We start from the raw sequence: 27,358 nt of genomic DNA, 5'->3' as shown, positions 1-27,358 counted from the left end.
GTTTATCTCTGGGCTTTCTATCCTGTTCCATTGATCTATATTTCTGTTTTTGTGCCAGTACCAAACTGTCTTGATTACTGTAGCTTTGTAGTATAGTCTGAAGTCAGGGAGCCTGATTCCTCCAGCTCCGTTTTGCTTTCTCAAGATTACATGGCTATTCAGGGTCTTTTGTGTTTCCATACAAATTGTGAAATTTTTTGTTCTAGTTCTGTGAAGAATGCCAGTGGTAGTTTGACAGGGATTGCATTGAATCTGTAGATTGTTTTGGGTAGTAGAGTCATTTTCACAATGTTTATTTTTCCAGTCCAAGAACATGGTATATCTCTCCATCTATTTGTATCATCTTTAATTTCTTTCATCAGTGTCTTATAATTTTCTGCATACAGGTCTTTTGTCTCCTTAGGTAGGTTTATTCCTAGATATTTTATTCTTTTTGTTGCAATGGTAGATGGGAGTGTTTTCTTAATTTCACTTTCAGATTTTTCATCATTCGTGTATAGGAATGCAAGAGACTTCTGTGCATTAATTTTGTATCCTGCTACTTTACCAAATTCATTGATTAGCTCTAGTAGTTTTTTGATAGCATCTTTAGGATTCTCTATGTATAGTATCATGTCATCTGCAAACAGTGACAGCTTTACTTCTTCTTTTCCAATTTGGATTCCTTTTATTTCTTTTTCTTCTGTGATTGCTGTGGCTATAAGTTGCAAAACTATGTTGAATAATAGTGGTGAGAGTGGGCAACCTTGTCTTGTTCCTGATCTTAGTGGAAATGGTTTCAGTTTTTTTACCATTGAGGATGATGTTGGCTGTCGGTTTGTCATATATGGCCTTTATTATGTTGAGGAAATTTCCCTCTGTGCCTACTTTCTGGAGGGTTTTTATCATAAATGGGTGTTGAATTTTGTCAAAAGCTCTCTCTGCATCTATTGAGATGATCATGTGGTTTTTCTCCTTCAGTTTGTTAGTATGGTGTATCATGTTGATTGATTTGCATATATTGAAGAATCCTTGCATTCTTCGGATAAACCCCACTTGATCATAGTGTATGATCCTTTTAATGTCCTGTTGGATTCTGTTTGCTAGTATTTTGTTGAGGATTTTTGCATCTATATTCATCAGTGACATTGGCCTGTAGTTTTCTTTCTTTGTGACATCTTTGTCTGGTTTTGGTATCAGAGTGATGGTGGCCTTGTAGGATGAGTTTGGGAGTGTTCCTCCCTCTGCTCTATTTTGGAAGAGTTTGAGAAGGATAGGTGTTAGCTCTTCTCTAAATGTTTGATAGAATTCGCCTGTGAAGCCATCTGGTCCTGGGCTTTTGTTTGTTGGAAGATTTTTAATCACAGTGTCAATTTCAGTGCTTGTGATTGGTCTGTTCATATTTTCTATTTCTTCCTGGTTCAGTCTCAGAAGGTTGTGCATTTCTAAGAATTTGTCCATTTCTTCCAGGTTGTCCATTTTATTGGCATAGAGTTGCTTGTAGTAATCTCTCATGATCTTTTGTATTTCTGCAGTGTCAGTTGTTACTTCTCCTTTTTCATTTCTAATTCTATTGATTTGAGTCTTCTCCCTTTTTTTCTTGGTAAGTCTGGCTAATGGTTTATCAATTTTGTTTATCTTCTCAAAGAACCAGCTTTTAGTTTTATTGATCTTTGCTATGGTTTCCTTCATTTCTTTTTCATTTATTTCTGATCTGATCTTTATGATTTCTTTTCTTCTGCTAACTTTGGGTTTTTTTGTTCTTCTTTCTCTAATAGTTTTAGGTGTAAGGTTAGGTTGTTTATTTGAGCTGTTTCTTGTTTCTTAAGGTAGGCTTGTATGGCTAATAACTTCCCTCTTAGAACTGCTTTTGCTGCTTCCCATAGGTTTTAGGTCATTGTGTTTTCATTGTCATTTGTTTCTAGGTATTTTTTGATTTCCTCTTTGATTTCTTCAGTGATCTCTTGGTTATTAAGTAGTATGTTGTTTAGCCTCCATGTGTTTGTATTTCTTACAGATTTTTTCCTGTAATTGATATCTAGTCTCATAGCGCTGTGGTCTGAAAAGATACTTGATACGATTTCAATTTTCTTAAATTTACCAAGGCCTGATTTGTGACCCAAGATATGATCTATCCTGGAGAATGTTCCATGAGCACTTGAGAAGAATGTGTATTCTGTTGTTTTTGGATGGAATGTCCTATAAATATCAATTAAGTCCATCTTTTTTAATGTGTCATTTAAAGCTTGTGTTTCCTTATATATTTTCATTTTGGATGATCTGTCCATTGGTGAAAGTGGGGTGTTAAAGCAAGTGGGGTTAAAAAGAAAGAAAGAAAGAAGAAGATAAAATTAAATTAAATTAAATTAAAAACTTATTAAAATAAAAAATAATTATTAAGAAAAAAATTTTTTAAGTAAAAAAAAAAAAACAAAAAAACGGACAGACAGAACCCTAGGACAAATGGTAAAAGCAAAGCTATACAGACAAAATCACACACAGAAGCATACATATACACACTCACAAAAAGAGAAAAAGGGGAAAATATATATATATTGTTGCTCCCAAAGTCCACCTCCTCAATTTGGGATGATTCATTGTCTAGTCAGGTATTCCACAGATGCAGGGTACATCAAGTTGATTGTGGAGATTTAATCCACTGCTCCTGAGGCTCCTGGGAGAAATTTCCCTTTCTCTTCTTTGTTCGCACAGCTTCCGGGTTTCAGCTTTGGATTTGGACCCGCCACTGCCTGTAGGTCGCCTGAGGGGGTCTGTCCTTCACTCAGACAGGATGGGGTTAAAGGAGCAGCTGATTCGGGGGCTTTCGGTCACTCAGGCCTGGGGGAGGGAGGGGTACGGATGCGGGGCGAGCCTGCGGCGGCAGAGGCCAAAGTGACGTTGCAGCAGCCTGAGGCGCGCCCTGCGTTCTCCCGGGGAAGTTGTCCCTGGATCACGGGACCCTGGCAGTAGCGGGCTGCACAGGTTCCCGGAAAGGGAGGTGTGGAGAGTGACCTGTGCTTGCACACAGGTTTCTTGGTGGCTGCAGCAGCAGCCTTAGCGTCTCATGCCCGTCTCTGGGGTCCATGCTGTTAGCCGTGGCTCGCGCCCGTCTCTGGAGCTCCTTTAAGCGGAGCTCTTAATCCCCTCTCCTCGAGCACCAGGAAAGAAAGAGGCAAGACAAAGTCTCTTGCCTCTTCGGCAGCTCCAGACTTTTTCCTGGACTCCCTCCCGGCCAGCTGTGGTGCACTAGACCCCTTCAGGCTGTGTTCACGCCGCCAACCCCAGTCCTCTCCCTGGGATCCGACCTCCGAAGCCCGAGCCTCAGCTCCCAGCCCCCGCCCGCCCCGGCGGGTGAGCAGACAAGCCTCTCGGGCTGGTGAGTACTGGTTGGCACCAATCCTCTGTGTGGGAATCTCTTCGCTTTGCCCTCCGCACCCCTGTTCCTGCACTCTCCTCCGTGGCTCCGAAGCTTCCCCCCGACCCCGCCCCGTCTCCTCCAGCGAAGGCGCTTCCTAGTGTGTGGAAACCTTTTCTCCTTCCCAGCTCCCTCCCACTGGTGCAGGTCCCGTTCCTAATCTTTCGTCTCTGTTTCTTTTGCCCTACCCAGGTACGTGGGGAGTTTCTTTTCTTTGGGAGGTCTGAGGTCTTATGCCAGCGTTCAGTAGTTGTTCTGTAGGGGTTGTTCCACATGTAGATGTATTTCTGATGTATTTGTGGGGAGGAAGGTGATTTCCGCGTCTTACTTTTCCGCCATCTTGAAGCCCCTAACCTCTAATCTAGTTTCTAAAGAGGAAAAAATTATCTTCTAAGTTTTCTGTCAGTCTGGGCATTTGCTGATGAACCCAGTAGTGCATAACTTTAATTAAAATTATCATTTTTCTTAAGTGATTCAATTACAGAGTGTATTAATACCATTTATATGATGTATTTTAATTTAATTCTATGCCATTAACTGGGAAATGTACCAATTTGCCAGTAACTTATTTGCCCTGTAAGAGGACCAAGATACTGATTGTGTTTACCTACAAAATAACTTGGTTCGTTATGACTCAAGAGTCACAGAGTAATTGAGAATCTACATTAGAAAGGTTTAAATGGTTCTGAAAGAGTCTTTTCTATATTATTGACCTGAGAGTTAGTGAATAATCTTTAGTAGAATTATTTGTATTGTTACGTGAATTCTGTGTTGTAGTACTATAATAATTCTTTTCTTTTTCTCTATTTTCAGAGAAAGTACATTTATATTTTCTCTGATTAAAATATTATTTCACTTGGAATATAAATAAAATATCTCAAAATTAAAGGAAGGGGAACATGAAATGTTTTGGCTGGAAATTTATAACAATTAGAGATAGTACTTCAATAATTAATATGTTTTGAAATAAGATCTCAAAGTTCATTACAAGTGTTATTTGATTTCTCAAGGATTATAAAAAGAGGCACATAATTAAGAGGGAAAAAGTTAATTGCTAATTTTTTCCCACTATGAAAATTTACCTAAAAGGAAGTTACAAGATGTTTTAATCAGGCTGAATTTATTAGTAGAAATTTAAGTTTAGGAGAAACATAAGGGGACGAAAAACTCTATTGATGACATTTTTTACTTTGGGAAGAAGTGATCAAAATGTGAAGGAATAATTAATACAAAAACATTTCGTGTAAATTTATGCCAGCCACTAAACAAATTAGTTTGAACTTAAAACTTAATCCACTTTTTGTTTCTTTATAAAAATGTCATTCTCTCTAGCACTGTACTTTATAACTTTTACCTTAGGAATCTGTTAAGTGACTAGAAATCCTAACCCATTCCCAGTACTTTTTCTAGTCTGATTAATTGTCTTTTATGAAAACTATGGCTGTCACCTTTACTGAATTAGTTATAAAGTCCTATTATGTGTCAAACATTTATTCAGTATGTATTGCATATTCCATGTGCCAGGCAGTGTTACAAAGTCACATAAGTGTATTTGAAAAGTTTAGTTTCTAATGAAGTAAAATAGACATTGGAGTACCTTGATTCAAGTAAGGTTACATGGGCTCTGATAGGCAAATTTTCAGGTTATAAGTGGGGGGGGCGGTCAGAGAAGACAGATCATAGAAAGTGCTAGACAGATGATAGGAAAAGTAATTCATAAGCTGTCAGAGAAAAGGTGACCCTTGAGGTGAGTTTTGACAGATGACCATGAGTTCCATAAAACTAAGAAGAGTAAGGAGAAGAGGGAATGGGCATTACCAACAACAAGAATTGTGTAAATGAAGATGGGAGGCTGGCAACATCTTGTTTCAGTCTAACAGTTGTCCGTTGTGTGATGTAGCTGGAGATTGTGATTGGAGTACAAGTGTCACAATACACAGGGGCGCAAGCATGCAGAGCGGGTGGAAGACCTTTCTTGGATGAGTTTATTCTGTATCCTATGGAATGGCACGCTTTTGAGGAGTATTAATCTGTGAAATATCATGATAAGATTTGGATTTTAGAGATACTGTCTGTGCAAATATGTAGTGGAAGATGTGACAGCCAGAAACCAATTAAGAGTCTACTATAGTACCTCATAGGGGAGTTAATGTGGTTTGAACAAAAAAGTGGCCCTGAGTAAGCATAGATAAGACAGGTCAGAGATCGATAAGGAAATAAGTCTTCAGGATTAGCTAATTGATTAGATATATGGGGAGAAAGAGACTTTCAGGTTTCCGAAAGTACAACTTTCTCCAAAGGGAATACAGGGAAAGAAGCAGGTTCATTTTAAAAAGATGGAGAGGGCTTGTACCTAATGCATTCACTTCTTTTGTGCCATCGAGTTTAAGCTAGGTGTCAAGTAGTCAGCTGCATATTTAAGTCTGGCATTCAATGGTCTACTCCAGATGGAGATAAAGTTTAATGAGAGGATGTATTAATGTTTATGATGTGCCAAGCATTGTTTAAAGTGTATTAATTCATTTATTCCTTGTGTGAATCATATAATATAGACAGTATTATTATTATCTTCATTTTACAAGTGAGGGAACAGAGGTACATACTGTCAAGCAACTGGCTCGGCACTCAGCTAGTAAGGGGCGGGAATAGGATTCAAATCCAGGTAGCCTGATTCCAGAGCCCAGACCCTTAACCACCACGCTGCACTGCTTCTCCGATGTCTGAATCCCTGTTACATGGAAGGAAGCATCCTGGGAATTAAAATTTTAGTGGCAACATACAATATTCTATCATTTCAATTCATGATAATCATTTATCATAAAGAGATATTTAACCTTAAATTTATCTTTTAAAATACTGTATATCTATTAAAAGAATCAATCTCAGAGACACACTGATTAACCTGGGGCATATTTGATTTAATTCCATTTTCTTCTCACCTGAGCTCAATAAATACTTAGCCCAATCAATCCTCTCACATCTGGCTTCTAACTGTGCATTCTGTAACAGTTACCTAAATTCATAACCTCATTATTTCTTGCCTGGACTATTCTGATAGCCTCTAAACTGTCTTTTTACCTTCAGTATTTCCTTGCTACAAATTTATCACACATACTATTACCTATAGTACAACTCAAAAGCCACCAGTTCCAAAAAATTATTTATAATGTTATGCATAGATTGTAAAGGCCTTAAAGACAAGGACTATTTTTTATCTCTTTATCTCCAATGCCTATCACAATTATTCACACATAGTAAATTCTTGATAATATGCTGTTGAATAGGTAGGTGATCTCTCTCTGTCCTCCACACTGGTGATGTTTTCTAGTGTTACATATCACATTTTTAAGTTCTGTGAGGAAAGATTATGTTACTTATCTTTAAATTAACTAAAAATTACCTAGCATGATGTGTTTCCTATACCAGGGTTCAATACGTAATTGATGAATGGATGGATTATTAAGTCAATCAGTCAATTAAACAACTATGGATAATAATAGAATGCTAGTAAGAAGAAACTGTAAATTCACATCAACTAATAAATGATGGGTGACTAAAATTTAATAAAAGTTATATATGGGTACTTTAAAAAAATTTATAAAATAGATTTGTCTACATTTATTATGCAACAATTCGGAAGCAGTTGAGTTACTATTTCTTTCCCATTTTATGGTCAAATTCACGTTTCTAAATTAATTATACCTTAAAACATACCTTCTGCCGGCAGACCATATTTGTTTGACTTTAAAAGTGGAAAAACAAAGGCATAATTGCATTCTAATTTTTGTGTGCTTCTAATTCAAGGTTCAGGTCAGAACCGATGTTCAGTAAATGTTTCCTTAATGTTTAATAGTAATCTTTTTTTGACAAGGTATGTTGAGATGACTCCTTTGTTTGGTTGGAAAAGTGTTGTAGAAATAATTTATCTGAATTGTATGAGTATTTAAAAGTTATTGTAGCTAAAATATGGAAATGTCTGTTGGGAAATAATACAATCAAGTATATTGGTAACTGGCTGAGTGCTACTTCTTGAATTAATGTCAGCATAAAGGCCAGAGTGCTGTTCTCCATGGTATTATTTGAGTTCACATTTTAGTTAATGGCATATGTGAGTAAGTGGGAGATGTAAATTGAATATGACATGCAGACAATGGTCTATGAGGATGTAGGGGAAGAAAAATCCTCCTCTACTCTCTTAGGGTCTCTGGCTGAGCCTAAGAATTAAACTGACATAAAACAGATTAATAGGAGAAAAGCATACAAGATTTATTAAAATTTTACATATACATGGGGGGCTTCAAAAAGGGCCTGACCCAAAAAAGGGCCAGGGAAAAAAGCTTTATGTCTTTCAGACAAAGAAACAATAAGTTTGTGCAGGATTGATAAGTCAAATGGTTTGGGCTAGGGGTAGTAAATTGTGGAGAAGTGACTAGAAAGATGGGGTTAGTTTAACAAGGTTTGTTTGTACAGATTTCTTGGCCTGAATTCTCTGTCTCTGTGATAGGAATGTCTTCCTTCCTCCAGGTACAGGGAAGGTACCTTTCACCTGGGAGTTTTATCTCTTGCTTTTAGGAAGAAAAAGAGGGTCAGAGTGCTCTTCTTGCACCTGATGTTTCTGAAGTCTATCAACTCGAATAGTCAATATGCCAAAGCAGCATATTTGGGGATGACATGCTCTGGATTCCTTTAAGGAGAAAGGAAAGAAAGATAAGGTGTACAAATGATGCATTCAATGACCACGTTCAGGATCTCAAGAAATATTAAAGGATCTGGATGAAAGGCTAAATCTAATGATGAAATCTAATAAGAATCAATATACTTTGTATCTAAAAATATCTACCTTGAGGAGCCATAATTCAGAATAGCACATGTAAAAAAAAGTTAAGGTAAACTAAACTAGATTATAGGCTCAGTGAGTCAACATTTTTATATGACTTCTAAAAATGTTATTGCCACTTTGAGCTGCTTCATAGAGGTATGGAGTTCCAATCCAACTAATGATAACCCTATTATACTTTGCACAAACAAAACAACCACAACAATATTGCACAAATCATCCAGAGAATTGTGTCCAGTTGTAGGCACTAAAATTAAAGTAAATTAAAGTGTCCAAGAAAATGTTAACAGGGTATTAATGGTGATTGAAAACCATGCTTTGATGAAAGACTTATGACATTAGAGACATGTGGTCTAGAGAAGAAGAAACTCAAAGATGGAAAATATCATGATTTCAAATATTTGAAATAGAGATTAACCTTGTTCTTTCTGACTCCAAATACCAAGATGAATTAGAGCTGCAAAAATGGACTTTTTAGCTAGATAAGCAAAAGTGTTTTTTTGAAAATGTGAGTTTTCATGTATCTATCAAACTATCATACGTTGTGCAAAGATTGGAGTGAGTTCCTGGTATAAGTACCGGAGTGAGTTCCTGGTATAAGTACCAAACTGAGTAAAACATGCATGCTGCCTTTGAGGAGTTCATAGTCAAGAAAAGAGCTAGTCTTGTGTTTATTAAAATATGGCATGAGCTGATTCTGGAAGTAATAAAGTGACTGTTAATGAAATGTTCAAATATATGTGTGGCAGGTAGAATTCTAAGATGGCCCTCAGTATCTCCAGTTGCTAACCCTAAGATATTAATTCTAACTGTACATCAGTTATTTAATCAAGCACTAATTTAGGAGCTGTTGCGAAGGTGTTTTGCAGATATAATTAAGGTCCTAATCAGTTGACTTTATGAAAGGAAATAGGGTAATTTATCTTGGGTGCAGCTGACCTAATCAGGTGAGCTCTTAAAAGGGACTGGGCTCCCTCAGGAGGGAGATATTCAAAGTAGTAGGATTTTTTTTTTTGAATTTTTGAATTTTATTTTATTTATATTTTTATACAGCATATTCCTATTAGTCATCCATTTTATACGCATCAGTGTATACATGTCAATCCCAATCGCCCAATTCATCACACCACCACCCCCACTCCCTGCCACTTTCCCCCCTTGGTGTCCATACGTCTGTTCTCTACATCTATGTCTCAGCTTCTGTCCTGCAAGCCGGTTCATCTGTACCATTTTTCTAGGTTCCACATATATGCATTAATATACGATATTTGTTTTTCTCTTTGTGACTTACTTCACTCTGTATGACAGTCTCTAGATCCATCCACGTCTCAACAAATGACCCAATTTCGTTCCTTTTTATGGCTGAGTAATATTACATGGTATATATGTACCACATCTTCTTTATCCATTCGTCTGTCGATGGGCATTTAGGTTGCTTCCATGACCTGGCTATTGTAAATAGTGCTGCAATGAACATTGGGGTGCATGTGTCTTTTTGAATTATGGTTTTCTCTGGGTATATGCCCAGGAGTGGGATTGCTGGATCATATGGTAATTCAATTTTTAGTTTCTTAAGGAACCTCCATACTGTTCTCCATAGTGGCTGTATCAATTTACATTCCCACCAACAGTGCAAGAGGGTTCCCTTTTCTCCACACCCTCTCCAGCATTTATTGTTTGTAGATTTTCTGATGATGCCCATTCTAACTGGTGTGAGGTGATACCTCATTGTAGTTTTGATTTGCATTTCTCTAATAATTAGCGATGTTGAGCAGCTTTTCATGTGCTTCTTGGCCATCTGTATGTCTTCTTTGGAGAAATATCTATTTAGGTCTTCTGCCCATTTTTGGATTGGGTTGTTTGTTTTTTTAATATTGAGCTGCATGAGCTGTTTATATATTTTGGAGATTAATCCTTGGTCCGTTGATTCATTTGCAAATATTTTCTCCCATTCTGAGGGTTGTCTTTTTGTCTTGTTTATGGTTTCCTTTGTTGTGCAAAAGCTTTGAAGTTTCATTAAGTCCCATTTGTTTATTTTTGTTTTTATTTCCATTACTCTAGGAGGTGGATCAAAAAGATCTTGCTGTGATTTATGTCAAAGAGTGTTCTTCGTATGTGTTCCTCTAAGAGTTTTATAGTGTCCAGTCTTACATTTAGGTCTCTAATCCATTTTGAGTTTATTTTTGTGTATGGTGTTAGGGAGTGTTCTAATTTCATTCTTTTACATGTAGCTGTCCAGATTTCCCAGCACCACTTATTGAAGAGACTGTCTTTTCTCCTTGCCTCCTTTGTCATATATTAGTTGACCATAGGTGTGTGGGTTTATCTCTGGGCTTTCTATCTTGTCATAGATTAGTTGACCATAGGTGTGTGGGTTTATCTCTGGGCTTTCTATCTTGTTCCATTGATCTATGTTTCTGTTTTTGTGCCAGTACCATATTGTCTTGATTACTGTAGCTTTGTAGTATAGCCTGAAATCAGGGAGTCTGATTCCTCCAGCTCCATTTTTTCCCCTCAAAACTGCTTTGGCTATTAGAGGCCTTTTGTGTCTCCATACAAATTTTAAGATTTTTTCTTCTACAAAAATGCCATTGGTAATTTGATAGGGATTGCATTGAATCTGTAGATTGCTTTGGGTAGTATAGTCATTTTCACAATATTGATTTTTCCAATCCAAGAACATGGTATATCTCTCCATCTGTTGGTATCATCTTTAATTTCTTTCATCAGTGTCTTATGCTTTTCTGCACACAGGTCTTTTGTCTCCCTAGGTAGGTTTATTCCTAGGTATCTTATTCTTCTTGTTGCAGTGGTAAATGGGAGTGTTTCCTTAATTTATCTTTCAGATTTTTCATCATTAGTGTATAGGAATGCAAGAGATTTCTGTGCATTAATTTTGTATCCTGCAACTTTACCAAATTCATTGATTAGCTCTAGTAGTTTTCTGGTGGCATCTTTAGGATTCTCTATGTATAGTATCATGTCATCTGCAAACAGTGACAGTTTTACTTCTTCTTTTCCAATTTGTATTCCTTTTATTTCTTTTCTTCTCTGATGGCTGTGACTAGGACTTCCAAAACTATGTTGAATGATAGTGGTGAGAGTGGACATCCTTGTCTTGTTCCTGATCTTAGAGGAAATGCTTTCAGTTTTTCACCATTGAGAATTATGTTTGCTGTGGGTTTGTCGTATATGGCCTTTATTATGTTGAGGTAGGTTCCCTCTATGCCCACTTTCTGGAGAGTTTTTATCATAAACGGGTGTTGAATTTTGTCAAAAGCTTTTTCTGCATCTATTAAGATGATCATATGGCTTTTATTCTTCAATTTGTTAATATGGTGTATCACATTTATTGATTTGCATATATTGAAGAATCCTTGTATTCCTGGGATAAATCCCTCTTGATCATGGCGTATGATCCTTTTAGTGTGTTGTTGGATTCTGTCTGCTAGTATTTTGTTGAGGATTTTTGCATCTATATTCATCAGTGATATTGGTCTGTAATTTTCTTTTTTTGTAGTATCTTTGTCTGGTTTTGGTATCAGGGTGATGGTGGCCTCATAGAATGAGTTTGGGAGTGTTCCTTCCTCCGCAATTTTTTGGAAAGGTTTGAGAAAGATGGGTATTAGCTCTTCTCTAAATGATAGAATTCACCTGTGAAGCCATCTGGTCCTGGGCTTTTGTTTGTTGGAAGGTTTTTAATCACAGTTTCCATTTCATTACTTGTGATTGGTCTGTTCATATTTTCTATTTCTTCCTGGTTCAGTCTTGGATGATTATACCTTTCTAAGAATGTGTCCATTTCTTCCAGGTTGTCCATTTTATTGGCATAGAGTTGCTTGTAGTAGTCTCTTAGGATGCTTTGTATTTCTGTGATGTCTGTTGTAACTTCTCCTTTTTCATTTCTAATTTTATTGATTTGAGTCCTCTCCCTCTTTTTCTTGATCAGTCTGGCTAATGGTTTATCACTTTTGTTTATCTTCTCAAAGAACCAGCTTTTAGTTTTATTGATCTTTGCTATTGTTTTCTTTGTTTCTATTTCATTTATTTCTGCTCTGATCTGTACGATTACTTTCCTTCTGCTAACTTTGGGTTTTGTTTGTTCTTCTTTCTCTAGTTCCTTTAGGTGTAAGGTTAGACTGTTTATTTGAGATTTTTCTTGTTTCTTGAGGTAGGCTTGTGTAGCTATAAGCTTCCCTCTTAGAACTGCTTTTGCTGCATCCCATAGGTTTTGGATCATCGTGTTTTCATTGTCATTTGTCTCTAGGTGTTTTTTGATTTCCTCTTTGATTTCTTTAGTGATCTCTTGGTTGTTTAGTAACGTATTGTTTAGCCTCCATGTGTTTGTGTTTTTACGGTTTTTTTTCCCTGCAATTAATTTCTAATCTCATAGCGTTGTGGTTGGAAAAGATGCTTGATATGATTTCAGTTTTCTTAAATTTACTGAGGCTTGATTTGTGACCCAAGATGTGATCTATCCTGGAGAATGTTCCATGCGCACTTGAGAAGAAAGTGTAATCTGCTGTTTTTGGATGGAATGTCCTATAAATATCAATTAAACCTATCTGGTCTATTGTGTCATTTAAAGCTTCTCTTTCCTTATTTATTTTCATTTTGGATGATCTGCCCATTGGTGTAAGTGAGGTGTTAAAGTCCCCCACTATTATTGTGTTACTTTCGATTTCCTCTTTTATAGCTGTTAGCAGTTGCCTTATGTATTGAGGTGCTCCTATGTTGATTGCATATATATTTATACTTGTTATATCTTCTTCTTGGATTGATCCCTTGATCATTATGTACTGTCTTTCCTTGTCTCTTGTAACATTCTTTATTTTAAAGTCTATTTTATCTGATATGAGTATAGCTACTCCAGCTTTCTTTTGATTTCCATTTGCATGGAATATCTTTTTCCATCCCCTCACTTTCAGTCTGTATGTGTCCCTAGGTCTGAAGTGGGTCTCTTGTAGACAGCATATATATGGGTCTTGTTTTTGTATCCATTCAGCAAACCTGTGTCTTTTGGTTGGAGCATTTAATCCGTTCATGTTTAAGGTAATTATCGATATGTATGTTCCTAGGACCATTTTCTTAATTGTTTTGGGTTTCTTTTTGTAGGTCCTTTTCGTGTCTTGTGTTTCCCACTTAGAGAAGTTCCTTTAGCATTTGTTGTAGAGCTGGTTTTGTGGTGCTGAATTCTCTTAGCTTTTGCTTGTCTGTAAAGCTTTTGATTTCTCCATCGTATGTGAATGAGATCCTTGAGTAATCTTGGTTGTAGGTTCTTCCGTTTCATCACTTTAAGTATATCATGCCACTCCCTTCTGGCTTGTAGAGTTTCTGCTGAGAAATCAGCTGTTAACCTTATGGGAGTTCCCTTGTATGTTATTTGTCATTTTTCCCTTGCTGCTTTCAATAATTGTTCTTTGTCTTTAGTTTTTGCCTATTTGATTACTGTGTGTCTCAGCATGTTTCTCCTTAGGTTTATCCTGTATGGGACTCTCTGCGCTTCCTGGGTTTGGGTGGCTATTTCCTTTCCCATGTTAGGGAGGTTTTTGATTTTAATGTCTTCAAATATTTTCTCTGGTCCCTTCTCTCTCTCTCCTTCTGGGACCCCTATAATGCGAATGTTGTTGCCTTTAATGTTGTCCCAGAGGTCTCTTAGGCTGTCTTCATTTCTTTTCATTCCTTTTTCTTTATTCTGTTCTGCAGCAGTGAATTCCACCATTCTGTCTTCCAGGTCACTTATCCGTTCTTCTGCCTCAGTTATTCTGCCATTGATTCCTTCTAGTGTAGTTTTCATTTCAGTTATTGTATTGTTCATTTCTGTTTGTTAGTTCTTTAATTCTTCTAGGTCTTTGTTAAACATTTCTTGCATCTTCTCGATCTTTGCCTCCATTGTTTTTCTGAGGTCCTGGATCATCTTCACTATCATTATTCTAAATTCTTTATCTGGAAGGTTGCCTATCTCCACTTCATTTAGTTGTTTTTCTGGGGTTTTATCTTGTTCCTTCATCTGGTACATAGCCCTTTGCCTTTTCATCTTGTCTGTCTTTCTGTGAATGTGGTTGTTGTTCCACAGGCTGCAGGATTGTAGTTGTTCTTCAAAGCAGTAGGATTTGATGCACCATTACTGACATGAATTTGGAGACGGCCAAATGCCAAGGAATGCAGGTGGTGTCTAGGAGCTAAAAGCAGCTCCTGCTGACACATAGCAAGGAAATGAGGGGCTCAGTCCCCCAACTGCAAAGAACTGAATTATGCCAACAAGAAGAATGAACTTAGAAGCAGATTTTCCCCTGAGCCTCCAAATGGGGGTTCAAACTGGCTGATACCATTATTGTGTTGTGATTTCTTGAGATGAGAACCCAGTTTTGCCACGCCAGATTTCTGAACTGTGAGTGAGGTTGTGGAGTAAAGGAAATCCTTGTGCACTGCTAGTGGGAATGTAAATTGATACACCACTGTGAAAACAGTATGAAGAGTCCTCAAAAAATTAAAAAGAGAATTACCATATGATCCAGTAATCCTACTTCTGGGTATATATCTGAAGGAAATGAAATCACTGTCTCAAAGAGATATGTGCACCCCCATGTTTCAGCATTATTTATAATAGCCAAGACAGGGAAACAACCAAAGTGTCCATTGATGTATATAATGGAATATTATTCAGCCTTAAAAAAGAAGGAAGTCCTGCAATTTTCACAACATTGATTAACCTTGAGTCATTGTGCTAAGCAAAGTAAGTCAGAGAGAGAAAGACAAATATTCTATGATCTCACTTATAAGTGGAATCCAATTGAACCAAACTTGTAGAAAAAGAGAGTAGATTGATGGTTGCCAGGAGAAGGGACTGTGGGTAGGCCAGGGAAATGGGTGAAGGTGGTCAAAGGGTACCAGCTATAGGATAAGGAAGTTCCAGGGATGTAATGTACAGCATTAACTATAGTTAACAATACTGTGTTTTATATTTGAAATTTGCTGAAAGAGTAGATCTTAAAAATTCTCAACACACCCTCAAACACACAAATTGTAACAATGTAAGTGGTGACTATTGTTAACAATACTGTGTTTTATATTTGAAAGTTGCTAAAAGAGTAGATCTTAAAAGTTCTCAACACACACAAACATAAAGATAGTAACAATGTAAGGTGGTGGATGTGTTAACTAATGTGATAATCACTTCACTGTATGTATATGTACGAAATCACCACGTTATATACCTTAAACTTACACAATGTTGTATGGAATTATATCTCAATAAAGCTAGGAAAAACATCCTGTAAAACTTTAAAAAACTAATACAGTATGCTGATTAGCAATTATCAGGTATCTCCAGACATCAATTGAGGAGCTGCCAACTCAGGCTTCAAGGGTAAAAATATGCTCCTCTCCTTTGTTTCTGAGTTGTCAAGTGGAAGTCAGAGTCACAGAACAAAAAAAAATGAATTCAATTTGTTACAAAAGAACAGTAGGTCTATCAGAGCCCCAAGCCCAGATATGCACATAGAAAACTATAAACAACATATAATGCCTAGAGGCACTTAAATATCAGATTCATCTCAGGTAGCCACCAGAAAGAATAATACATACATTAATGAAATAAATAGCTGGTAGCTTTTCAGATTAAACTTCTCTATGACTATAAAGAAAGTAATTCTGAAACAGACACTGTCTTACAGCACTTTCATAGGACAAAAGGAAAAAATATATATATCCATAGAAAATTTGCCCTTTAACTATGATTCCTACCTTTTTTGCATTCATTTATGGAACATATCATGATTGCCCAGAAATGAATGAGTTTTAAAGATCTTACTATTCCAAAGATATTATTGACCTTCATATGTGACTTTATCCATTCATTTAAATATTTTTTTGTTTTAATTTAAAACTACTAAAAATATTGGTGCTGGCTCTTTCAAAAAGGAGATATCAGAGAGAAGCCAGAAGGATTTTTTAAACCCAGTGCTTCTGAGATTCTTGCATGATGGATAATTGAGTTGCAAACCATTTAGCTGTGCTGTTGTCATTCCAGTGAATTCAGTCTGAATTGTGATCATAGAAGAGCCTATGTCAGATATACTTTCAAAGACCTCAGACCAAATATATGTGATTACTTCTATTCTCTGGAACATTTTTTTCTTAGAAGGAAGTAATAATCAAATGCCTGACTAAAAGAAGATCCAAGATGGGCTTCCCTGGTGGCGCAGTGGTTGAGAATCTGCCTGGCAATGCAGGGGACACGGGTTCGAGCCCTGGTCTGGGAAGATCCCACATGCCGCGGAGCAACTAGGCCCGTGAGCCACAACTACTGAGCCTGCGCGTCGAGCCTGTGCTCCGCAACAAGAGAGGCTGCGATAGTGAGAGGCCCGCGCACCGTGATGAAGAGTGGCCCCCACTTGCCACAACTAGAGAAAGCCCTCGCAAAAAAAAAAAAAAAAAAAAGAAGATCCAAGAAAAAAAATCCCTGTTTCCTGTCTCAATTATCCAAGTTGTAGAAGAAAGTGTAACCTTTAAATTTCAAATGACATAGAAACAATTCTATTACGAGAAGAGAAACATCAACTATAATAAGGGCTTTAATTAATCAAAAATAGAAAAGATGGCTTATTCCTTATTAACTTGAAACACATGTATATATCTATATTAAATATATATGAATACATATACAAATATATATGGATATATACATATATGTACACACATGTATGAGAGTTTTTTTTGTAGTATGTGGGGTTGTAAACCAGTGTTCCAGAAAACTATTTTATCAATTTCTATGTTGATTCAAACTTTTAGGGTGCATTACAATATGATAACGTGCTACCCATTGTCAGGCCTGCATTTTGCATAGTATATTCCACAACATGAATTCTTTTTCCACGTTGGGCATAAGTTGTGAGTTACCAACTCTGTTTACAAAGTGGCGTTAAGCCAGTGTCTCTTTTAAAAGCACACCCTAGTCGTAAGCAAGCATTCAGCATTCGTCTTCTCAGTTGTGTGCTTATCCAAAGATGAATTTCCATTCAGCTTGAAATGTTTTGCTGTTTCTCACTTCGCTCGTTAGCACGTAGAGATTGGCAAGTTACCCTCCAGACAGGGTACCATCTTCTATGTGTCGGTTTAGGAGCAAGCATCCAATAAAGCATAGCCAAAAGGAAATATATAAATCTGTTTCAAAAATTCAATAAATTCATAAGCTATGCTACTCACCAAGGCCTGTGGGAGCATATACATCATAAAACACCACTGTAAAACTATAAATATTTCAAGCAGTTAGTAATGGCTGAGAGCCCACAGCTGAAAGCCTGGTTAAAGATGGGCAATGCACGATGCCCTAGTAAGAGCCAGTGCAAGGTCTTCGGTGGAGTAGTTGGTTTGTTTTTCCAAGTAAATGCAAAAAGCACAGTGCCAGCTGGCATCTAGTACTCCTTTATTTCAGGTTGCAGAGGCACTGGAAATCATCTTAAGCCCAACTCCCAGTTCTGTTTGTTGTCTCTTTCTTTCCTTCTGTCACCCATTCTGTGGGTCCTGTTTCTCACCAGTTCAGATATGAGGAAGCAGTGACCCATAAAGGTGTGGAAGGTAAGCTAGGGTTGGCACACAGCAGGATCGGCCTCAGCACTTTCTTGGGTTATTGGGTCTCCCCCATCAGCTTTCAGTCCAGAGCAACCACATTCAACCCCTCATTTTATTCTTGCATACCATTGTGTTTAATTTCACGGATATTTGCTCTTTGTTTTTCTTCCTGCTGCCAGATTTGGATATAGTCTGATTCTTTTTCCAGCTTCTTAAGGTGAATGCTTAAGTCATTTACTTTCAGCCTTTTTTCTTTCCTAAAATGAGCATTTTAGGTTTAGCTCCTTTCTATGAGTATATAGTTTTTAACATATCAAATCTTTTATTATGACTGAAAAGATCCAGTTCGTGGTCAATTTGTAAATTTTGGCCATTTTCCCATTATTGATTTGGAAGCTGTACACATTTTTTTTAGTATATTATTCTAGTATTGTTCTAGTATCATTTAGTCTATTAATAATCTTTTAGTGGTTATTCTAGAAATTTTGATATACATTAAATATTAAATACAATAAAATCTAAAATTAATTATTATCGTTACATTCTTCCTGAACTAAACAAACATCTAAGAGTATTTTAACTTCATTTAATTCATCCCAATTCACGTGCTATTTTAGTCAAATGTTCTTTGCTGACTTTTTTTTTTTTTTAACATCTTTATTAGAGTATAATTGCTTTACAATGGTGTGTCAGTTTCTGCTTTATAACAAAGTGAATCACTTATACATATACATATGTCCCCATATCTCTTCCCTCTTGCATCTTCCTCCCTCTCACCCTTCCTATCCCACCCCTCTAGGTGGTCACAAAGCACCGAGCTGATCTCCCTGTGCCATGTGGCTGCTTCCCACTAGCTATCTATTTTACGTTTGGTAGTGTATATATGTCCATGCCACTCTCTCACTTTGTCACAGCTTCCCCTTCCCCCTCCCCGCTGACTTTGTTTTGCCCCACAAATTATATATTATTGTTTTATATTGTTAACGTTTAAGATTTAACCAAACAAATATTGTGATTTTTGTTCATCATTATTCATTCTTGAATCTTACACTTTCCTTCTGAAATCTTTTTCCTAAAGTACTTCCTATAGAAATGTCTCTTAGTGAAGGTTTTCTGGTGGTAAAAACCAATTTTGCCTAAAAAAGTTACAATATATCTTCTCTTCTCTCTTCACGTTGAGATACCATTTCTCATTTTTGCTGCTGTTGTTGATATTAAAAAGTTAAGTGACTGTCAAACTACAATTTCCTCTGATTGCTTCTAAATCTTGACCTTGCTTTTGGTCTTGTGCATTTTCACCACGTTGTCTGGTGGAAATCTTGAATCTGATCATTGGTGTTTTTCATCACTTTTGAAATATTCTTAGCCACTATTTCTTCTAATATGGCTTCTTTCTCCTTAGATCTGTGTTGGATCTTCTAATCTTTTCTTCACCTCATTTTCATATATTTTATTTTTTTCTTTTTGCTTCTATGCTACTTTCATCTTTAGATGTTTCTTCCAATGTTTTGGTGTCATGTTCAACTGTGTTTTAATATGTCATGAGACATATTTTTGTGACGATACTAGTATTTCTATTTGGTAAATAATAGTATTTCTATTTGGGTGGAATTATGGGGTCAGAGGTAAGGTAATTATTTAAGTGTGTGAGAAATTTTCTTGTGTTTATACTATTTCACACTCCCATAAATAATCTCTGAGAGTTTCAGTATCGCTACCATACTATGATGCTTATATCGTCACTACTTTTTATTTTAGATATTCTAGTAATTTAATATTTTATTTCATTGTGATTTTAATTTATGGTTCTCTGAAATCTAATAACATTAAATACCTTTTTTGTGCATTTACCATTGTTTTATTTGATAAGTGCCTGTTGAAATCATTTACCTATTTTTATTGCATCGCTTGTCCTTTCATCATTGTATTATCAGTGTTCTTTTCATGTCCTGATATTACTCTTCTCTTAGATGTATGTATTACATATTTTTAAACAGTATTTTTGCTTGTCTTTTCATTTATTAACATTGTCTTTTGAAAAGCAGAGTATTCTTTATTTTATAAAGGCCAATTTATCAATGATTAATGTATTTTGTGCCCTTAGAAGTCTTTCAATTTTATTCTTCTTTTATAATTCTGTTGTGGTTATCCTAGGTCTTTTATATTTTTATCTACATTTTTTAAAACAATTTTGTCATTTTCCACCAAAAAAGCTTGCTTGAATTTAGATTTGAATGGGCATGAAATCTATAAATCAACTTATTGATGATTAACCTATTTTGAATCTTCTAATCCATGAACATTGAATATCTCTTCATTTATTTAAGTATTCTCCCTGGCTATGCTGATAAATATTTAATAACCTGCCCTCTAGAATATACAGCTCTCATGTGTAGCATTTGCCAGTTTCTGTGAGATAAATAATCCTATGACTCATTTCTAGTAGTTACTGGTGTGACATGACTGAGCACGAAGCTGGGAAAGCCAGTAAATGGGCTTCAATATACCATGAGGGCTTCACTAATCTAGTGGAGTGATCTTGTACATTGTTTATTAAATTTATTTTTCTAATAATTTTATGTTTTGTTGTTATAAGTGGTATGTGTAATTTAATTTTATTTTGCAAATGTTTATCTCTAACATAATAGGAATATTATTTATTTTTATATTATCCTGTATTCTGTTACTTTGCTTTTTTCACTTATTAATTCTAGCAAGTTTTTCTGCAGTAAGAATTCTTTAGGTATGAAAGGAATTATATAATCTATTAATAGAGACATCTTTATACCTTTTATGTCATTTTCAGCTTTATGTTTTTGGTTTTTCTTGTGAAAATCAATACTTACACATAGAACTTGCAATTTTCATCTGTCCAAGAATAAGTCAAATACTACCCCCTTTATGTAAATTAAAGTTTTATCTTTTTTGGGGGGGCGAAATACAGGTAGTATAATTTCTAACCCCAAACACATGAAATTTTATTATTAGAAATTTCCAGAGAAGACATGTACTTGTTTTTAATATGCCAGTGATTTTAGTATACTCATTATATTATGCACTCATCATCATTGTCTATTCTCAGAACATTTCTATCACCCCAGAAAGAAACTCTGTCCTTATTAGCAGTTAGTCCCAATTCTTGCCTCCTCCCATCCCCTGGCAACCACTAATCAACTTTCTGTCTCTATTGATTTGCCTATTCTAGATATTTAATATAAATGGAACCGTACAATATTTGGCCTTTTGTCTCCACCTTCTTTAATTTACAGTAATATTTTCAATGTTCATCTGTGTTGTAGCACATAGCAGTACTTCATTCTTTTTATGAAGTATCATTCTGTTGCATGGAAATACCACATTTGTTTATCCATTAATCAGTTGATGGACCTTTGAGTTATTTCCACTTTTTGAGTATTGTGAATTAATGCTGCTGTGAACATGCATGTACAACTTCTTTTGAATATATGTTTTCAATTCTCTTGGGTATAAAACTAGGAGTGGAATTGCTGGGTCATATGGTCCTTTTACATTCAACTTTCTGAAGAACTGCCAAATGATTTTCCACAATGGCTGCACCATTATACATTTCCACCAGCAATGTATGAGAGTTCCAATTTGTCCACATCGTCACTACTATCTGTTATTTTTTGTTTTGTTTTTTACTTAATAGCCATCCTAGTGGATATGAAGTCGTATCTCATTGTGGTTTTGATTTGTTTTTTTCCTAGTTACTAATAATGTTAAGCATCTTTTCATGTGCTTGTTGGTTATTTATAGTGTATCTTCTTTGGGGAAATGTCTATTTAAGTCCTTTGATCAATTTTTAGTTATCTGTCTCTTTGTTGTGGATTGTAAGACTTATTTATACATTTTGGATATTAGACCTTTATCAGATAGTTTGCAAATACTTTCTTTCATTCTGTGTCTTTTCACTTCCTTGATCATGCCCTTTGACACACAAAAGATTTTAATTTTGATGAAGTCTAATTTATCTATTTTTTCTTCTGTTGTTTGTGCTTTTTGTGTTATAAGACTATCGTCTAATCCAAGGTAAGGCAGGTTTTCGCCTACATTTCCTTCTAAGAGTTTATAGTTTTAATTATTACATCTAGGCCTTTGATCCATTTTGAGTTAATTTTTATACATAGTATGAAGTAGGATTCCAAATTCATTCTTTAGTATGTTGATACTCACTTGTCCCAGCACCATTTGTTGAAAAGACTATTCATTCCCCATTGAATGGTCTTGGCATCCTTGTGGAAAATGAATTGAATGTAAATGTGTGACTTTATTTCTGGACTCTCAATTCTAATCCTTGTGCCATTGTTCTATGTGTCAGTCCTAGTGTCAGCACCACCTTGTTTTGATTACTGTAGCTTTGTAATAAGTTTTGAAATCAAGAATGTAAATCCTCCAACTTTGTGTTTTTCAAGATTGTTTTGTCTATTCTGTGTTGGAAGAGACATATGCTTTTAAAAATTCTTTCTGTTTTTCTGGAACTGAGACCAAGACTGGAAAATGCTGCCATTAACTTTCTGCAGGTTGTGTTTTTGTCCTGGCTAATTCATCTGAGCATGCCCTTCTGTGCAATATCTCTGACCCCAATTGGGCCCAAGACTTTTTTGCCTCTTCCCGGGCATATTGCCTTTTAAAATCCAGGCCCTGCATTTATGAAGTCTCACTAGCACACGTAATACTTAATGGTGAAAGACAAAATGGTTCCATCCTGCATTCATTTCCTAAGGCTGCTGTAATATATTAGTATAAACTTGGTGGCTTACAACAATAGAAATTTATTCTCACAAAGTTCTGAAAGTCAGAGCCTGTAATCAACATGTCAGCAAGGCCTTGCTCCCTCTGACGTTTCTAGGAAGAAACCTTTCTTGCCTCTTTCAGCTTCTGGTGGCCCTTGATATTCCTTGGATTGTGGTATCCTAACTCCTTTCTCTGCCTCCATCTTTACATGCTTGCTTCCTGTGTGTGTGTCTCTGTGTGTAATTTTCCATTTCCTATAAGGATACTGTCATTGGATTCAGGGTCCACCTTAATTCACTCTATCTCATCTTGATTCTTACTTTATTACATAGGCAAAGATCCTATTTCTAAATGATATCATAATCTGAGGTCCCAGGTGGATATGAATTTTGGAGGAACACTATTTCACCCACTATGCACCCTAAAATCAAGAAAAAGTCAAGGTAGATGTTCAGCATTGTACTGGGGGGGGGGGTCCTAGCCAGTGCAATAAGGCAAGAATAAGAGGCAAACAAATTTAAAAGGGCAAATAAAATTGCTTTTATTTTGCTTTTATTATGAATTGATTGTGCATGTGAAAAACATAAGGAATTTATAAAAAAAGCTCATAGAACTAGTAAGTGTTAAGGAATGTTACACAATACAAATCAATATTTTAAAAAATGTATTTCTGTAGTTAGGCAATGAACAATTGAAAATTGAAAGTAAAATTAACATTTACAATACTGTAAAGACATGACAAAAGTTAACGTTATATTTATCAAAAAGCATATAAGGCCCATATACTGAAAATTACATTTCTTATATTTAGGACTAAACATTATGCAAAATATTCAGCATTCAGAGATTGGTAAGTGTTGGTGATGGCAATCTTAACACACTTATTAAATATTTTGGTTTGTTAGCTTTAAACATTTTTTTAGGTTTCTTTTTTTTCAATCTCTATTGATTTCTGGTAACTACCAAGGCATTACAGAAGCAGGCGGCATTATTTTTTTTCACTAAAATCATATCTTGCCTTATTCTAAATGTAAACAGGGTATAAATAAATGTATTAAAATATTGTATAGAAAAAGGAACATAAGATTTTCATTAAAAATGTGCCACTTGAAATTTTTTCCAGCTTTATTGAGGTATAATTGACAAAGAAGATATTTAATTGGTGCAATGTGATGATTTCATATATGTATACATTGTGAACGATTCCCCTCCATCGAGTTAAACATATCCATCACCTCACTTATGTGTCTATCTATCAATTTATTTTAAGAACATTTAAATTCTACTCTCTTAGGAAATTTCAGTTATTCAATACAGTGTTATCAACTATAGTCACCATGTTATACATTAGGTGCTTGGACATTATTCATTTTATAACTGAAAGTGTGTACCCTTTTACCAACCTCTCCCTACTTCCCCAACACCCACCCCCCCAGCTTCTGGCACTTTTCTACTCTTTGTTTATATAAGTTCAAAAATGGTTCACATTGTTATAGTAAGGAATGGTATTTTTTTGATTGTATATGACCAAAGAAAGAACATAATTCTCAGAAGTTCATGAATTCAATATATAGCTATTGTCTCCTATATTCTAAATACTGAATTAGAACCTGGGCATTCAAAGGTAAACTGAAGGAGATTATAGCTGAAAAATTCAGTATATAAAAATAATAAAGTAAGCTTTATTTTTATGAGAATACATACACTTAAAACACAAAGAGAGTGATGGGGGAGGCTGTAAGGTGAAAAATATAATTCTTCCTAAGCAAGCTTGCAAACAAAAGTATTCGCTTTAGTCCTCTGTTTTAGTCCATATGTTTGGTAACAAATAAGTTGAAATGAAATTCTCTTTACAAATAAGTAGCTATCATCTTACCTTGAAATAAAAGAGTTCTTAGAGAAAAGAAAACAAAATAGATCCAAACCATCTATTAAAATACCAAGAAAAACTGCAAAAATAATTCAGAGAGATGCTTCTCTATTAACTGAAAATTTTCATGTTACTGGATTTTTCTTGAGTTTATCCATATAAACTGCCCATTTTAGTGTTATCCCAACTCAGCAATGTCGATCTGGCCTCCAAAGCTTAGTGTGAGAACAGAAAAGACATTTCCTGAGCCTGAGCTATAACTTCCTACAATTCCTCCAGAATCCAACTGCCTCATAAAATATTGTTAAGATGACAAGTTGTTTGTTATGACACTTTTAAGAGCTTTAGTGTATCACCTTACAGATATGTTGGTCATTTGGATGCCCTGGTCTTTCAGAGATTTTAATTGCTCCCAGTGCTTAAAATGTGAACTCCTCTTTGAATCAACTAAGAAAATCTTTTCTTTTTTTTTTTTTCTTTTTGTGCTGTTTCACATAGTCTAGTGATTAATGGCTGGTTGGTCTTTGACTAAATTGATTCTAAGTTTCACCTTAGTGTCTTGAAGTGTGATACGTAGGAGCAATTGTATTACCTAAAATATTGCAGAAATATTTCTCTAAATGTACCATTGATTTAGCTGGAATCTAGAAATTAGATAATTTTGATAAAATAATCAAATGTACAATGATTTTAAAAGGACTATTTTTTGTTGGTCACCTATTAATAATACCCAATTGTTTCCAATCCTCACCTAACCCTTTGCCATTAGCTACCTGTAAGCAGAAGCTAGTAACATGACATAATTTGGATAGTTCTTGATTCTTGACTTCTTTCATCAATCTTCAGTTTTGATAAATCTCTCCCATCTCGGTTCCTTTTCAGCCAGATTGTTAACAGCATTTTAGGCTTTTTATGGAACATTTTGCACATCTGTAAATTGTTCCATACTTTGCATGATGTCAGATGTACAAATATGTGAAGCACGTAAATCATTTTTGTAAATCATTTTCAGGAGGGAATGCAAGCTGAATTGTATTCCCAGTGAGGTTGATGGATTAAGGCTGAAATATGCATTTAAAAATTTGCATCCTTGTTAACTGACGCATACATTTACTGTGTGGCAAGTTGAAATCAGAGCAGACTTCCATGGCAAAAGGTCAAAGAGAAGTGAGGCCTTATCAGTCTCTTCTACTGCAAACAAAGGAAATGCAGCTTCTCACTAGTGCCACTGCAAGCTGGGAGCTGAATATATGTAAAAATGGGAAATCTGTCAAACTCACCAGACTCCTTGATTTCAAGAAACAAACAATTACTGACCTGAAACTATTCTACTGCAAGTTCACATGGGTTAACACGTTATCTTTTCCTACATGTCAGTGACAGTCATGGATCCTTATTTCTAATATTCATTTCTGTGTGCTTCATGAAACAGAATATTAAGAAGCACACAACTAGAAGTAATGGATGCATACGAAGACATTCTGTTTAGTCGGTACTTGTTTAGCCTTTTTCTCATCTCCAAACGGTGTCAGACAGGATTAATATTTAAGTTTTACAAAAAGAACTGGTTAGATTGACTGTCAAGGGTATCACTACTTTTTTTTTCTGTAGGCATATCTACACTAAGCAGTATCCGAATCAATTTCTCTGGAAAATCTTTATTAGCAGGAATTACCCCCCAACCAAATGAGTTAGACAGAGATAGGAATATTAAATTGTTGGCACAGGAAACATTAATTATAAAAAATTATGTAACTTTAGAAATGTTATAAAACGTGATTGAGGACTGAAGGGAATTACAGACACCTAGCTATCTGTCTCCCAATAATAATACCAAAAAATACAAGAAGAGGAAAAAAAAGCTAACAAAAATCATCCCCGCAGAATAACTTGAAGACAGAGAATGCTGAAACTTCAAAACAGCTATGAATAAAGCGAAAAAAATCACCAATCCTAGTGTATGACCTAACACACTCTGACACATCCCTGCCCTGCTTCTAGGCTTTTTGGTGAGCAAAGGTAAACCATGAAAAACTATAGGGAAGACAGAAAAAGAAAATGAGAGAAGGGACCTAAAGTTGATCTAAAATTATTGTATGACAGACTAGACCATTCTAAGTCTGAAATTACTGAAAAAGCTCCGGGCAGTTAGGAGCGTGAACCATAGGGAAGGGACCACAAAATATTTATAAATTAGAGGGGTATCTTTAAAAGGTATAGCTTCTGGGGCAGAAGAAGGAATACAAAAAGGGAGAAATACATTTTAGCCATTGGGTGGTGAAGGGGGAAAAAAGCAGAAGTGGGAAATGCAGGGTACTATGAATAAAAGGGAACTCATCAGCCCTTTCCCCACTACCAGACAAACAAAATCTGCTAAAATATCTGGACGTTGGTGAAATAGGAAACTTTAACAAACAACCCAATACCATAAAAATTAGGAAAGGTAAACAAATCCATATAGAGTCCCTGGTTCCCATGGGAGGATGTGATTGGCTTGTTTGAATAATTCCTCCGCCTGGCAGGGAACTGAAACCTCAGGTATAAGCAGGAACTGCACCTGCTCCCGTGATAAGGAGGTCACTGGGTTAGGGCACAGAGTGAGGAGGGAAACTTGTCATTAGGCTATTTGAGCCATCCTGATTTTACCAGATGTCAAGGCAGCACATAATATTGAGCCTTAATTTTAGGTCATCCATGACATACAACCACACCGAAGAGAATTGGGAAGAGATGAACTAATCTAGAAGAAATTGGAAAGAAGTGTTTTGACTCAAGACTAAAGAAAAATAAGCCATTTCAGTACTATACTCTAGTTATTAATATTTTCTTTTCAAGGGTATGGGTTATCAATTCTGAAAATATTTTTGTATAGTAGGATTGAACAAATAAGCAAATTTATTGTAGATAATGAAAACCAGGTAACTCACTG

This window comes from Eubalaena glacialis, chromosome 6 (assembly GCF_028564815.1).
Source record: "Eubalaena glacialis isolate mEubGla1 chromosome 6, mEubGla1.1.hap2.+ XY, whole genome shotgun sequence".
Lineage (NCBI taxonomy): Eukaryota > Metazoa > Chordata > Mammalia > Artiodactyla > Balaenidae > Eubalaena > Eubalaena glacialis.
The sequence above is the reverse complement of the archived record's forward strand: the minus strand, read 5'-3'. Positions refer to the sequence as shown.